Genomic DNA, 17143 nt, shown 5'->3' with positions numbered 1-17143 from the left:
TAATAAATCTGGATCCTCTAAAAATTTGTCCATGTGAACAGTGAACAGCTGTTGGTTTCTAAACTTTGTTTATTCTTTGAGTTGCATGTGTTTTATTATCATTTACTCTCCCTTTCCTATATGACCTTGGGTTTGGAGAGGTGTAATAAAAGCATTATTATTATTGCATATTACTTCATTGTTGTGCGCCTGCAGCTGCATTACTGTAAACATTCAATTATTTTATTAATTCCACAAAATGAAACTGCACAGAAAACCTTTGTATATGTTTTGCAATGTTAGTCTGAAAATAAAGAAATGCCAAAGCTTAGCCTTAATGCTTTTCAAATGCAAATTTTTATTTACCATAGATTTGACAAATTTATTACTCTCGATTTTTGTACATACATGTTTTGTATACACTTAACTTATATTGGTTAAACGTTTAGTGCTTAGAGGTTGATGTATAGTACAGTCAGGTTTGTTATTTTAGAGCAGAGATACCCAAACTAGGGCCCACGGGCCAAAGTTGGCCCATTCCAACCTTTGATTTGGCCCACCATCCCATAGGGGGAGAATGTTGGGTGGTTGATGCAGTTATCTTTGACAGAGATCGTCATTTTGAATTTAATGTAACATTTTATTTGTTTGTTTTGTTAATTACTTTCTAAATTAAAAATACTGTATAAATACCATCTGCCACAGATCAGAGCAAAAGCAGGTGCAGCTTAGTGTATTTTGCTTTGATCCCCATTATATTAATGGGTTTGTTTGTGTTTTTACTTTAATAAATTCATTATACATTTTTAAATCATATACTACGTTAGTTAATATAATTTAAAGAAATTTTTTCTGTTTATTTTTAAATATTAGGCAACAAGTTAGGAAATTACTCATGGAAACTTTGATGTAATACAGTTTGGTTGATTCACCTTTGGCCCACAGCCCTCAATCAAGTTTGATTTGTGGCCCTATATAAGAAAATGTTTGGGCACCTCTGTTTTAGAGAAAGACAATGTCTTGTACAGCTCCATTGAGCCTTCTGGTGGAAAACAGACAAAACACAGTCAAACAGCGCTAAGAGAATCTTAGAGTTGGGTTAGTGTAGAGTTGTTGGGGATGATTTAAATGGAAAGTTCATATATATATATATATATATATATATATATATATATATATATATATATATATATATATATATATATATATATATATATATATATATATATATATAAACACTGAGAACCAGTGGCCATAATTCCAAAAGTTTAGGGAATAAATTTGTATTTCACGAAAACCATCAGTTAAAAACATACTAACTAACCTTAACATTGTACACTCCGTTTAAATTCAGCCTGTTGACAGTCTCAGCCAATCAGACGAATTCACTCTTGATGACATCATGGAACTTCTTGCTTCCATTTAGAATTTAGTTCCATTCCATCAAGTTCCGAGCTGCTTACAGGGAGAGAGGAAGAAGCAATTGCTGAAGGGAAAAAAATCGACTATTACAGTTTATGCAGCTTTACAGCACCAGGGCCAGATTTCTGCAGCATATTCTGCATTTCGGGAAGAAGAAGCCATGACATGCCGGAGGAGTCAACAACAAGTAACAGCACAAAACACGTAGGGTAGCGCGGGGCACAAAAGCAACGCAGGGTTAAATGTTACACAGAGTTTTAAGGTATTTGTTTAGGGTTAAACATATAGCACGCTTCCGTGGTTTTCACCACAATGTCGGCAGACGTGTACCTGTCAATTATTGAACAAGTTCGGCAAAATTTTGATGAGAAACACTGGAGAAACCATTTTTGCAGCATAAAAGTATTTTTTATTATTGTCAATATTTTTTTATTTTAAAAAATCTGTGAAAGTATGTAGGCCCTACGTAAAACATTATATTGTTGTGATTACCGTCTTCTAGCGTCTACCACACACTGTTGGACACCAAATTAACTAACAAAATATTTTTTTAATGTTTGGAACTTTTTAAATAAAAATGTTTTATTAATAGAAAATATTTTTTAATAGAATTTTTTATTGGTAATAATGCAAATAAATGCAATGTATAATAATGGATAAATGGATAATTATGCAAATGAATTCAAATGTCATTATCAGATTCAGTCTTGCATTTTATTCAACATTATATAGGCTAGAGTATACTGACCCAGTAAACATTTATTTTCATGCACAACACTTTGAGTTCACTATGAAAGAAAAAACATCAAATGCTTGTCGTAATCATAACTCTGATCATTTAAATGATGTGTGCACTAGTTTAACTTTCAACTCCGAGTGCGGCTCATGGCTGCCATCAATTTGAGATTTTTTGCTGTGAAGACTTGTGCAACTGCCTTTACGCTTCTCTCCTGACCTTGAAAATGTAATTGGCTGAATTGTAGAAAAGCTGAATTAAGATCGTGTCTAGGGTCCAGTGGTGGAAAAAGTACAAAACATTTGTACTCAATTACAAGTACTGTTACATTGCTGAAATTATACTCAATTACAAGTAAAAGTACTGGTGTTAAAAAGTACTTAAGTAAAAGTACAAATTACTCTTTTTAAAAACTACTCAAATTACAAATTACTTTTTTAGCTGGTGGTATTGGTGGAATTATCCATAATTGCTGAATCAGACAAGATCCAGGCAGTAAAACACATTTTACACAACACATTTAAAGATACTATAAACACTTTCGAAACCGTGTAAACAGCATTAACTGAACTGTCAGGTGTGGTTTATATACGAATCTAAACCAGAGCACCTATAGAGGAAACCCACGCCAACACAGGGAGAACATGCAAACTCCACACAGAAACACCAACTGACTCAGCCGGGGCTTGAACCAACAAACTTCTTGCTTTGAGGCGATAGCGATACCCACTGCATCACCGTGTCGCCCACCCCTAAATACACACACACACACACACACACACACACACACATATACATATACATATATACATATATATATATATATATATATATATATATATATATATATATATATATATATATATATATATATATATACAGAAACAGAAATATGCACAAATAAAAAAAGACTATAATTTCAAATTTAATTTCTCTCTTATATGTACAATCAATAGACGACTTAATTAGAAAAAAACACTTGCAAATTATGGAGAAACTTTGCTAATTACCTAATCGCGTGAACTGAACCGTCAGAAACCACAGAACAACACTGCCTAGTGCCTAAACATATTATTAATAAATTAAATATCACATAAATGAAGTTATATGTCTTCTTACCATAATGTGTTTTTTCAGATTAGAGACTGAAGTCTTGTAACAGGGTTTCTGCAGCTATCATAATGTCAAATTTAAGACTTTTTAAGACCTCTTTAAGACCATTAAGTATTAAATTCAAGACCTATATCACAATATCAAAAACACGCAAAAGAAATTGTAAAATCACAAAATTTGTGGTAAAATAAATTGAACAGGACTAAAACAGGTTAGATGCACCATTGAAGTACAGGAAAAACAAACAAACAAACAAACAAACAAACATCTTAAGGCTGATTTATACTTTCGCCTGGTGCCACATCGTGCACCTCCGCTGATGTCTCGAGCCTTCAAACGCCAGCGTGCTTTCACTGCGTGTCAGGATTGCCTTCTGAGGTGCAAGTCATTGATTAAATCAAGATAATATATTCACGCAGCTGCTCCTACCGATGCAAATTCTGTTTTTACTTTTGATATTTGTCGCCAGTTAATCAGGAAGTGGCGATTTTGTTCTCTTTGACTTGTTGGACGGAAACGCTGCTTTATTCGCACGTCTTTTATGCAATATTCCAGTTTTGGGGATACTATATATATTGGGGATACCTATAATTTTTTGCACCTCTTTATAGGTTTTCCCCTCTCCAATATACTTTTTATACAAAGTACGCTGAACAATGTCTTGAACGACCTATTGCCTCAGGCTTTCAAATGCATGTTCAACAAATGCTGGTTTCATCCTTAAATAGTGGCCACCTGATTCACACCTGATTTTTCCCAAAACTGAAGACCTTACTGATTGAATGCCACACTGCTATTTTTTAAACACCCCCCTTTCAACTAATTGCCCAATTGCACAGCCTTAAGAGCTTCATTTCATTATTAATGCAACATTATAATGGGCTAAGCAGCTACATTTAGTGCAAAATACTGTGTTGGGCAAGCTACTTGAAAAATGTAGTGAGCTAAGCTATTAGCTACTCTACTTAAAATGTAGCTCAACTACACTAAAAGCTACCCCCAGGGAAATGTAGCAAGCTAAGCTAAAAGCTACATGACAAAAGCTATCATCTAAGCTATTTTTACAATTTTCATTTTTAAATCGAAGGAAAGTAAATCCAAGTCAATCATATCTTCTAACATGATCAATAAAACTGTCAATGAAACATGTGAGGCATAATAGTTCAGTTCAGTTATTTACTGTAAATAACATGCTGTACTAAACACAAACACAATGTAGTATATAACAGCTAAAACAAAAATTCAATAAAACCAGGTGTTACACATTTAAAATACTAAAGTAATTTATAGTAAAGGGAAACATTTTGGAGAAATTATAGTAAGCATTTTAGTATAATTATAGTATAGTGTCAATTATTCAATTATAGTAAGCATTATAGTTTATATATATATATATATATATATATATATATATATATATATATATATATATATATATATATATATATATATATATATACTAAAGTATTTTTATTTTTTGAGCACAGCATGTTACATGGTGCAATCTAATGTAATCTGGCTGACACCTGTGTAACGATTTAAAGTTCATTTAAATTTCATGCAAATCATTGACGCTGACATAAGAAAAATAACATTAAAATTAATTTCAGTAATACAAGACCCGTATTACAACCCGATTTCACCCAGGTAAACTGCTGAACATAGGATTAGGGTGTGTCCTCTGAGGCTGCGGTGGGTGGGACAGAGGGCACACCCTAACTTGCCAAAATTGACAATATATGTTTACCCATGGTGCAGTCTGTTATAGTCTGAACAATTAGGGGATGACTGCCTGTTTAAAACAGCAAAGAAAGAAATGTTGTGGCACTGCATTATTGCTCAGACTGACTAGTTGTGCGCCCTTTGTGCAATTTGTTATAATCTGTATCTAAGAAACCTGCAAGCAACTGAACAATCAGCATATGACTGTGCATGTAAGGCGATGTAAATTGTTGGGGCACTTGTTTCTTGACTGGAAGACTATCAAGGGCTCAAGAGGAAACTTTGTAATTGTGTACCTTGGCCATCTGGATAATATGGGGACGGCTGTCGTTTCACCCTAGGTAAACCGCTGGAGATAGGATTAGGGTGTGTCCTCTAAGGCTGCGGTGGGTGGGACAGAGGGCACACCCTAAGTTGCCAAAAATGACAATAATTATTTTTGACTAATTTTGCTATATTACAAAACAAAATAAAATGTGTGGCTGATTGGGCTTTATGTCTGAGTGCATCCTAGCTCCAGTGCAACGCTCTGGGTGGAACTGACTATTTATGCGCCCATGGTGCAGTCTGTTATAGTCTGCGTCCAGAGAACTGGCATCAGTCGGAAGGATCAGATTATGAATGCTCCTTCAAAATGGAAAAAGGAAAGTTATGGCACTGCATTTATGCAGGGTGACTGTCAAAAGCCCGAAATGCCATGGTCCAACATTGTAAAACTTTCCAGTCCATAGCATAATATGCATCCTGAACAATCAGGGGATGACTGCCTGTTCAAAACAGCAAAGAAAGAAATGTTGTGGCACTGCAATATTGCCTAGACTGACTAGTTGTGCGACCTTTGTGCAATTTGTTATAATCTGTATCTAAGAAACCTGCAAGGAACTGAACAATCAGCATATGACTGTCCATGTAAGACGAGGTAAAATGTTGGAGATATTGTTTCTTGACTGGAAGACTATCAAGGGCTCAAGAGGAAACTTTGTAATTGTGTACCTTGGCCATCTGGATAATATGGGGACGGTTGTCGTTTCACCCTAGGTAAACCGCTGGAGATAGGATTAGGGTGTGTCCTCTAAGGCTGCGGTGGGTGGGACAGAGGGCACACCCTAAGTTGCCAAAAATGACAATAATTATTTTTGACTAATTTTGCTATATTATAAAACAAAATAAAATGTGTGGCTGATTGGGCTTTATGCCTGAGTGCATCCTAGCTCCGGTGCAACGCTCTGGGTGGAACTGACTATTTATGCGCCCATGGTGCAGTCTGTTATAGTCTGCGTCCAGAGAACTGGCATCAGTCGGAAGGATCAGGTTATGAATGCCCCTTCAAAATGGAAAAAGGAAAGTTGTGGCACTGCATTTATGCAGGGTGACTGTCAAAAGCCCAAAATGCCATGGTCCAACATTGTAAAAAGTTCCAGTCCATAGCATAACTATACATCCTGAACAATCGGGATGACTGCCTGTTCAAAACAGCAAAGAAATGTTGTGGCACTGCAATATTGCCTAGATTGACTAGTTGTGCGACCTTTGTGCAATTTGTTATAATCTGTATCTAAGAAACCTGCAAGCAACTGAACAATCAGCATATGACTGTGCATGTAAGGCGATGTAAATTGTTGGGGCACTTGTTTCTTGACTGGAAGACTATCAAGGGCTCAAGAGGAAACTTTGTAATTGTGTACCTTGGCCATCTGGATAATATGGGGACGGCTGTCGTTTCACCCTAGGTAAACCGCTGGAGATAGGATTAGGGTGTGTCCTCTAAGGCTGCGGTGGGTGGGACAGAGGGCACACCCTAAGTTGCCAAAAATGACAATAATTATTTTTGACTAATTTTGCTATATTACAAAACAAAATAAAATGTGTGGCTGATTGGGCTTTATGTCTGAGTGCATCCTAGCTCCAGTGCAACGCTCTGGGTGGAACTGACTATTTATGCGCCCATGGTGCAGTCTGTTATAGTCTGCGTCCAGAGAACTGGCATCAGTCGGAAGGATCAGATTATGAATGCTCCTTCAAAATGGAAAAAGGAAAGTTATGGCACTGCATTTATGCAGGGTGACTGTCAAAAGCCCGAAATGCCATGGTCCAACATTGTAAAACTTTCCAGTCCATAGCATAATATGCATCCTGAACAATCAGGGGATGACTGCCTGTTCAAAACAGCAAAGAAAGAAATGTTGTGGCACTGCAATATTGCCTAGACTGACTAGTTGTGCGACCTTTGTGCAATTTGTTATAATCTGTATCTAAGAAACCTGCAAGGAACTGAACAATCAGCATATGACTGTCCATGTAAGACGAGGTAAAATGTTGGAGATATTGTTTCTTGACTGGAAGACTATCAAGGGCTCAAGAGGAAACTCTGTAATTGTGTACCTTGGCCATCTGGATAATATGGGGACGGCTGTCGTTTCACCCTAGGTAAACCGCTGGAGATAGGATTAGGGTGTGTCCTCTAAGGCTGCGGTGGGTGGGACAGAGGGCACACCCTAAGTTGCCAAAAATGACAATAATCATTTTTGACTGTTTTTGCTATATTACAAAACAAAATAAAATGTGTGGCTGATTGGCCTTTATGTCAGAGTGCATCCTAGCTCCAGTGCAACACTCTGGGTGGAACTGACTATTTATGCGCCCATGGTGCAGTCTGTTATAGTCTGCGTCCAGAGAACTGGCATCAGTCAGAAGGATCAGGTTATGAATGCCCCTTTAAAATGGAAAAAGGAAAGTTATGGCACTGCATTTATGCAGGGTGACTGTCAAAAGCCCGAAATGCCATGGTCCAACATTGTAAAACTTTCCAGTTCATAGCATAATATGCATCCTGAACAATCAGGGAATGACAGCCTGTTCAAAACAGCAAAGAAAGAAATGTTGTGGCACTGCAATATTGCCAAGACTGACTAGGTGTGCGACCTTTGTGCAATTTGTTATAATCTGTATCTAAGAAACCTGCAAGCAACTGAACAATCAGCATATGACTGTGCATGTAAGGCGATGTAAATTGTTGGGGCATTTGTTTCTTGACTGGAAGACTATCAAGGGCTCAAGAGGAAACTCTGTAATTGTGTACCTTGGCCATCTGGATAATATGGGGACGGCTGTCGTTTCACCCTAGATAAACCGCTGGAGATAGGATTAGGGTGTGTCCTCTAAGGCTGCGGTGGGTGGGACAGAGGGCACACCCTAAGTTGCCAAAAATTACAATAATTATTTTTGACTGTTTTTGCTATATTACAAAACAAAATAAAATGTGTGGCTGATTGGCCTTCATGTCTGAGTGCATCCTAGCTCCAGTGCAACACTCTGGGTGGAACTGACTATTTATGCGCCCATGGTGCAGTCTGTTATAGTCTGCTTCCAGAGAACTGGCATCAGTCGGAAGGATCAGGTCATGAATGCCCCTTTAAAATAGAAAAAGGAAAGTTATGGCACTGCATTTATGCAGGGTGACTGTCAAAATCCCGAAATGCCATGGTCCAACATTGTAAAACTGTCCGGTCCATAGCATAATATGCATCCTGAACAATCAGGGGATGACTGCCTGTTCAAAACAGCAAAGAAAGAAATGTTGTGGCACTGCATTATTGCCTAGACTGACTAGTTGTGCGACCTTTGTGCAATTTGTTATAATCTGTATCTAAGAAACCTGCAAGTAACTGAACAATCAGCATATGACTGTCCATGTAAGGCGATAAAAATTGTTGGGGCACTTGTTTCTTGACTGGAAGACTATCAAGGGCTCAAGAGGAAACTCTGTAATTGTGTACCTTGGCCATCTGGATAATATGGGGACGGCTGTCGTTTCACCCTAGGTAAACCGCTGGAGATAGGATTAGGGTGTGTCCTCTAAGGCTGCGGTGGGTGGGACAGAGGGCACACCCTAAGTTGCCAAAAATGACAATAATTATTTTTGACTAATTTTGCTATATTACAAAACAAAATAAAATGTTTGGCTGATTGGGCTTCATGTCTGAGTGCATCCTAGCTCCAGTGCAACACTCTGGGTGGAACTGACTATTTATGCGCCCATGGTGCAGTCTGTTATAGTCTGCTTCCAGAGAACTGGCATCAGTCGGAAGGATCAGGTCATGAATGCCCCTTCAAAATAGAAAAAGGAAAGTTATGGCACTGCATTTATGCAGGGTGACTGTCAAAATCCCGAAATGCCATGGTCCAACATTGTAAAACTTTCCAGTCCATAGCATAATATGCATCCTGAACAATCAGGGGATGACTGTCTGTTCAAAACAGCAAAGAAAGAAATGTTGTGGCACTGCAATATTGCCTAGACTGACTAGTTGTGCGACCTTTGTGCAATTTGTTATAATCTGTATCTAAGAAACCTGCAAGCAACTGAACAATCAGCATATGACTGTCCATGTAAGGCGATGTAAATTGTTGGGGCACTTGTTTCTTGACTGGAAGAATATCAAGGGCTCAAGAGGAAACTCTGTAATTGTGTACCTTGGCCATCTGGATAATATGGGGACGGCTGTCGTTTCACCCTAGGTAAACCGCTGGAGATAGGATTAGGGTGTGTCCTCTAAGGCTGCGGTGGGTGGGACAGAGGGCACACCCTAAGTTGCCAAAAATGACAATAATCATTTTTGACTGTTTTTGCTTTATTACAAAACAAAATAAAATGTGTGGCTGATTGGCCTTTATGTCTAATTGCATCCTAGCTCCAGTGCAACACTCTGGGTGGAACTGACTATTTATGCGCCCATGGTGCAGTCTGTTATAGTCTGCGTCCAGAGGACTGGCATCAGTCGGAAGGATCAGGTCATGAATGCCCCTTCAAATAGAAAAAGGAAAGTTATGGCACTGCATTTATGCAGGGTGACTGTCAAAATCCCGAAATGCCATGGTCCAACATTGTAAAACTGTCCGGTCCATAGCATAATATGCATCCTGAACAATCAGGGGATGACTGCCTGTTCAAAACAGCAAAGAAAGAAATGTTGTGGCACTGCATTATTGCCTAGACTGACTAGTTGTGCGACCTTTGTGCAATTTGTTATAATCTGTATCTAAGAAACCTGCAAGTAACTGAACAATCAGCATATGACTGTCCATGTAAGGCGATAAAAATTGTTGGGGCACTTGTTTCTTGACTGGAAGACTATCAAGGGCTCAAGAGGAAACTCTGTAATTGTGTACCTTGGCCATCTGGATAATATGGGGACGGCTGTCGTTTCACCCTAGGTAAACCGCTGGAGATAGGATTAGGGTGTGTCCTCTAAGGCTGCGGTGGGTGGGACAGAGGGCACACCCTAAGTTGCCAAAAATGACAATAATTATTTTTGACTAATTTTGCTATATTACAAAACAAAATAAAATGTTTGGCTGATTGGGCTTTATGCCTGAGTGCATCCTAGCTCCAGTGCAACGCTCTGGGTGGAACTGACTATTTATGCGCCCATGGTGCAGTCTGTTATAGTCTGCGTCCAGAGAACTGGCATCAGTCGGAAGGATCAGGTTATGAATGCCCCTTCAAAATGGAAAAAGGAAAGTTGTGGCACTGCATTTATGCAGGGTGACTGTCAAAAGCCCAAAATGCCATGGTCCAACATTGTAAAACGTTCCAGTCCATAGCATAACTATACATCCTGAACAATCAGGGGATGACTGCCTGTTCAAAACAGCAAAGAAATGTTGTGGCACTGCAATATTGCCTAGATTGACTAGTTGTGCGACCTTTGTGCAATTTGTTATAATCTGTATCTAAGAAACCTGCAAGCAACTGAACAATCAGCATATGACTGTCCATGTAAGGCGATGTAAATTGTTGGGGCACTTGTTTCTTGACTGGAAGACTATCATGGGCTCAAGAGGAAACTCTGTAATTGTGTACCTTGGCCATCTGGATAATATGGGGACGGCTGTCGTTTCACCCTAGGTAAACCGCTGGAGATAGGATTAGGGTGTGTCCTCTAAGGCTGCGGTGGGTGGGACAGAGGGCACACCCTAAGTTGCCAAAAATGACAATAATTATTTTTGACTGTTTTTGCTATATTACAGAACAAAATAAAATGTGTGGCTGATTGGCCTTCATGTCTGAGTGCATCCTAGCTCCAGTGCAACACTCTGGGTGGAACTGACTATTTATGCGCCCATGGTGCAGTCTGTTATAGTCTGCTTCCAGAGAACTGGCATCAGTCGGAAGGATCAGGTCATGAATGCCCCTTCAAAATAGAAAAAGGAAAGTTATGGCACTGCATTTATGCAGGGTGACTGTCAAAATCCCGAAATGCCATGGTCCAACATTGTAAAACTGTCCAGTCCATAGCATAATATGCATCCTGAACAATCAGGGGATGACTGCCTGTTCAAAACAGCAAAGAAAGAAATGTTGTGGCACTGCATTATTGCCTAGACTGACTAGTTGTGCGACCTTTGTGCAATTTGTTATAATCTGTATCTAAGAAACCTGCAAGCAACTGAACAATCAGCATATGACTGTGCATGTAAGGCGATGTAAATTGTTGGGGCACTTGTTTCTTGACTGGAAGACTATCAAGGGCTCAAGAGGAAACTCTGTAATTGTGTACCTCGGCCATCTGGATAATATGGGGACGGCTGTCGTTTCACCCTAGGTAAACCGCTGGAGATAGGATTAGGGTGTGTCCTCTAAGGCTGCGGTGGGTGGGACAGAGGGCACACCCTAAGTTGCCAAAAATGACAATAATTATTTTTGACTGTTTTTGCTATATTACAAAACAAAATAAAATGTGTGGCTAATTGGCCTTCATGTCTGAGTGCATCCTAGCTCCAGTGCAACACTCTGGGTGGAACTGACTATTTATGCGCCCATGGTGCAGTCTGTTATAGTCTGCTTCCAGAGAACTGGCATCAGTCGGAAGGATCAGGTCATGAATGCCCCTTCAAAATAGAAAAAGGAAAGTTATGGCACTGCATTTATGCAGGGTGACTGTCAAAATCCCGAAATGCCATGGTCCAACATTGTAAAACTTTCCAGTCCATAGCATAATATGCATCCTGAACAATCAGGGGATGACTGTCTGTTCAAAACAGCAAAGAAAGAAATGTTGTGGCACTGCAATATTGCCTAGACTGACTAGTTGTGCGACCTTTGTGCAATTTGTTATAATCTGTATCTAAGAAACCTGCAAGCAACTGAACAATCAGCATATGACTGTCCATGTAAGGCGATGTAAATTGTTGGGGCACTTGTTTCTTGACTGGAAGAATATCAAGGGCTCAAGAGGAAACTCTGTAATTGTGTACCTTGGCCATCTGGATAATATGGGGACGGCTGTCGTTTCACCCTAGGTAAACCGCTGGAGATAGGATTAGGGTGTGTCCTCTAAGGCTGCGGTGGGTGGGACAGAGGGCACACCCTAAGTTGCCAAAAATGACAATAATCATTTTTGACTGTTTTTGCTTTATTACAAAACAAAATAAAATGTGTGGCTGATTGGCCTTTATGTCTAATTGCATCCTAGCTCCAGTGCAACACTCTGGGTGGAACTGACTATTTATGCGCCCATGGTGCAGTCTGTTATAGTCTGCGTCCAGAGGACTGGCATCAGTCGGAAGGATCAGGTCATGAATGCCCCTTCAAAATAGAAAAAGGAAAGTTATGGCACTGCATTTATGCAGGGTGACTGTCAAAATCCCGAAATGCCATGGTCCAACATTGTAAAACTGTCCAGTCCATAGCATAATATGCATCCTGAACAATCAGGGGATGACTGCCTGTTCAAAACAGCAAAGAAAGAAATGTTGTGGCACTGCATTATTGCCTAGACTGACTAGTTGTGTGACCTTTGTGCAATTTGTTATAATCTGTATCTAAGAAACCTGCAAGCAACTGAACAATCAGCATATGACTGTCCATGTAAGGCGATGTAAATTGTTGGGGCAATTGTTTCTTGACTGGAAGACTATCAAGGGTTCAAGAGGAAACTGTAATTGTGTACCTTGGCCATCTGGATAATATGGGGACGGCTGTCGTTTCACCCTAGGTAAACCGCTGGAGATAGGATTAGGGTGTGTCCTCTAAGGCTGCGGTGGGTGGGACAGAGGGCACACCCTAAATTGCCAAAAATGACAATAATTATTTTTGACAGATTTTGCTATATTACAAAACAAAATAAAATGTGTGGCTGATTGGCCTTTATGTCTGAGTGCATCCTAGCTCCAGTGCAACACTCTGGGTGGAACTGACTATTTATGCGCCCATGGTGCAGTCTGTTATATTCTGCTTCCAGAGAACTGGCATCAGTCGGAAGGATCAGGTCATGAATGCCCCTTCAAAATAGAAAAAGGAAAGTTATGGCACTGCATTTATGCAGGGTGACTGTCAAAATCCCGAAATGCCATGGTCTAACATTGTAAAACTGTCCAGTCCATAGCATAATATGCATCCTGAACAATCAGGGGATGACTGCCTGTTCAAAACAGCAAAGAAAGAAATGTTGTGGCACTGCATTATTGCCTAGACTGACTAGTTGTGCGACCTTTGTGCAATTTGTTATAATCTGTATCTAAGAAACCTGCAAGCAACTGAACAATCAGCATATGACTGTCCATGTAAGGCGATGTAAATTGTTGGGGCACTTGTTTCTTGACTGGAAGACTATCAAGGGCTCAAGAGGAAACTCTGTAATTGTGTACCTTGGCCATCTGGATAATTAGGGGACGGCTGTCGTTTCACCCTAGGTAAACCGCTGGAGATAGGATTAGGGTGTGTCCTCTAAGGCTGCGGTGGGTGGGACAGAGGGCACACCCTAAGTTGCCAAAAATGACAATAATTATTTTTGACTGTTTTTGCTTTATTACAAAACAAAATAAAATGTGTGGCTGATTGGCCTTTATGTCTGAGTGCATCCTAGCTCCAGTGCAACACTCTGGGTGGAACTGACTATTTATGCACCCATGGTGCAGTCTGTTATAGTCTGCGTCCAGAGAACTGGCATCAGTCAGAAGGATCAGGTTATGAATGCCCCTTTAAAATGGAAAAAGGAAAGTTATGGCACTGCATTTATGCAGGGTGACTGTCAAAAGCCCAAAATGCCATGGTCCAACATTGTAAAACTTTCCAGTTCATAGCATAATATGCATCCTGAACAATCAGGGAATGACAGCCTGTTCAAAACAGCAAAAAAAAAGAAATGTTGTGGCACTGCAATATTGCCAAGACTGACTAGGTGTGCGACCTTTGTGCAATTTGTTATAATCTGTATCTAAGAAACCTGCAAGCAACTGAACAATCAGCATATGACTGTGCATGTAAGGCGATGTAAATTGTTGGGGCACTTGTTTCTTGACTGGAAGACTATCAAGGGCTCAAGAGGAAACTCTGTAATTGTGTACCTTGGCCATCTGGATAATATGGGGACGGCTGTCGTTTCACCCTAGGTAAACCGCTGGAGATAGGATTAGGGTGTGTCCTCTAAGGCTGCGGTGGGTGGGACAGAGGGCACACCCTAAGTTGCCAAAAATGACAATAATTATTTTTGACTGTTTTTGCTATATTACAAAACAAAATAAAATGTGTGGCTAATTGGCCTTCATGTCTGAGTGCATCCTAGCTCCAGTGCAACACTCTGGGTGGAACTGACTATTTATGTGCCCATGGTGCAGTCTGTTATAGTCTGCTTCCAGAGAACTGGCATCAGTCGGAAGGATCAGGTCATGAATGCCCCTTCAAAATAGAAAAAGGAAAGTTATGGCACTGCATTTATGCAGGGTGACTGTCAAAATCCCGAAATGCCATGGTCCAACATTGTAAAACTTTCCAGTCCATAGCATAATATGCATCCTGAACAATCAGGGGATGACTGCCTGTTCAAAACAGCAAAGAAAGAAATGTTGTGGCACTGCAATATTGCCTAGACTGACTAGTTGTGCGACCTTTGTGCAATTTGTTATAATCTGTATCTAAGAAACCTGCAAGCAACTGAACAATCAGCATATGACTGTCCATGTAAGGCGATGTAAATTGTTGGGGCACTTGTTTCTTGACTGGAAGACTATCAAGGGCTCAAGAGGAAACTGTAATTGTGTACCTTGGCCATCTGGATAATATGGGGACGGCTGTCGTTTCACCCTAGGTAAACCGCTGGAGATAGGATTAGGGTGTGTCCTCTAAGGCTGCGGTGGGTGGGACAGAGGGCACACCCTAAATTGCCAAAAATGACAATAATTATTTTTGACAGATTTTGCTATATTACAAAACAAAATAAAATTTGTGGCTGATTGGCCTTTATGTCTGAGTGCATCCTAGCTCCAGTGCAACACTCTGGGTGGAACTGACTATTTATGCGCCCATGGTGCAGTCTGTTATATTCTGCTTCCAGAGAACTGGCATCAGTCGGAAGGATCAGGTCATGAATGCCCCTTCAAAATAGAAAAAGGAAAGTTATGGCACTGCATTTATGCAGGGTGACTGTCAAAATCCCGAAATGCCATGGTCCAACATTGTAAAACTGTCCAGTCCATAGCATAATATGCATCCTGAACAATCAGGGGATGACTGCCTGTTCAAAACAGCAAAGAAAGAAATGTTGTGGCACTGCATTATTGCCTAGACTGACTAGTTGTGCGACCTTTGTGCAATTTGTTATAATCTGTATCTAAGAAACCTGCAAGCAACTGAACAATCAGCATATGACTGTCCATGTAAGGCGATGTAAATTGTTGGGGCACTTGTTTCTTGACTGGAAGACTATCAAGGGCTCAAGAGGAAACTCTGTAATTGTGTACCTTGGCCATCTGGATAATATGGGGACGGCTGTCGTTTCACCCTAGGTAAACCGCTGGAGATAGGATTAGGGTGTGTCCTCTAAGGCTGCGGTGGGTGGGACAGAGGGCACACCCTAAGTTGCCAAAAATGACAATAATTATTTTTGACTGTTTTTGCTTTATTACAAAACAAAATAAAATGTGTGGCTGATTGGCCTTTATGTCTGAGTGCATCCTAGCTCCAGTGCAACACTCTGGGTGGAACTGACTATTTATGCGCCCATGGTGCAGTCTGTTATAGTCTGCGTCCAGAGAACTAGCATCAATCAGAAGGATCAGGTCATGAAGCCCCATCAAAATGGAAAAAGGAAAGTTATGGCACTGCATTTATGCAGGGTGACTGTCAAAATCCCAAAATGCCATGGTCCAACATTGTAAAACTTTTCAGTCCATAGCATAATATGCATCCTTAACAATCGTGATGACTGCCTGTTCAAAACAGCAAAGAAGAAATGTAGTGGCACTGCATCATTGGCCAGACTGACTAGTTGTGCGCCCTTTGTGCTATTTGTTATAATCTGCATCTAAGAAACCTGCAAGCAACTGAACAATCAGCATATGACTGTCCATGTAAGACGATGTAAAATGTTGGGGCACTTGTTTCTTGACTGGAAGACAATCAAGGGCTCAAGAGGAAACTCTGTAATTGTGTACCTTGGCCATCTGGAAATTATGGGGACAGCCGTCGTTTCACCCTAGGTAAACCGCTGGAGATAAGATTAGGGTGTGTCCTCTAAGGCTGCGGTGGGTGGGACAGAGGGCACACCCTAAGTTGCCAAAAATGACAATAATTATTTTTGACTGTTTTTGCTTTATTACAAAACAAAATAAAATGTATGGCTGATTGGCCTTTATGTCTGAGTGCATCCTAGCTCCAGTGCAACACTCTGAGTGGAACTGACTATTAATGCGCCCATGGTGCAGTCTGTTATAGTCTGCGTCCAGACAACTGGCATCAGTCGGAAAGATCAGGTCATGAATGCCCCTTCAAAATGGAAAAAGGAAAGTTATGGCACTGCATTTATGCAGTGTGACTGTCAAAATCCCGAAATGCCATGGTCCAACATTGTAAAACTTTTCAGTCCATAGCATAATATGCATTCTGAACATCAGGGGATGACTGCCTGTTCAAAACAGCAAAGAAAGAAATGTTGTGGCACTGCATTATTGCCCAGACTGACTAGTTTAATGCCCTTTGTGCAAGGTTGGTTAGATAAGCAGGAGCTAGATTATTTAAAGCTTTGTAGGTAAGAAGCAATATTTTAAATTCCATACGGTAGCCAGTGTAAGGAGGATAAAATTGGGGTGATGTGATCAAATTTTCTAGACCTGGTAAGAACTCTGGCAGCTGCATTTTGTACTAATTAAAGTTTGTTAATAGAGGATGCTGGG

The sequence above is a fragment of the Danio aesculapii genome, chromosome 15 (genome assembly GCF_903798145.1).
Source record: "Danio aesculapii chromosome 15, fDanAes4.1, whole genome shotgun sequence".
NCBI lineage: Eukaryota > Metazoa > Chordata > Actinopteri > Cypriniformes > Danionidae > Danio > Danio aesculapii.
Note: the sequence above shows the minus strand (reverse complement) of the source record.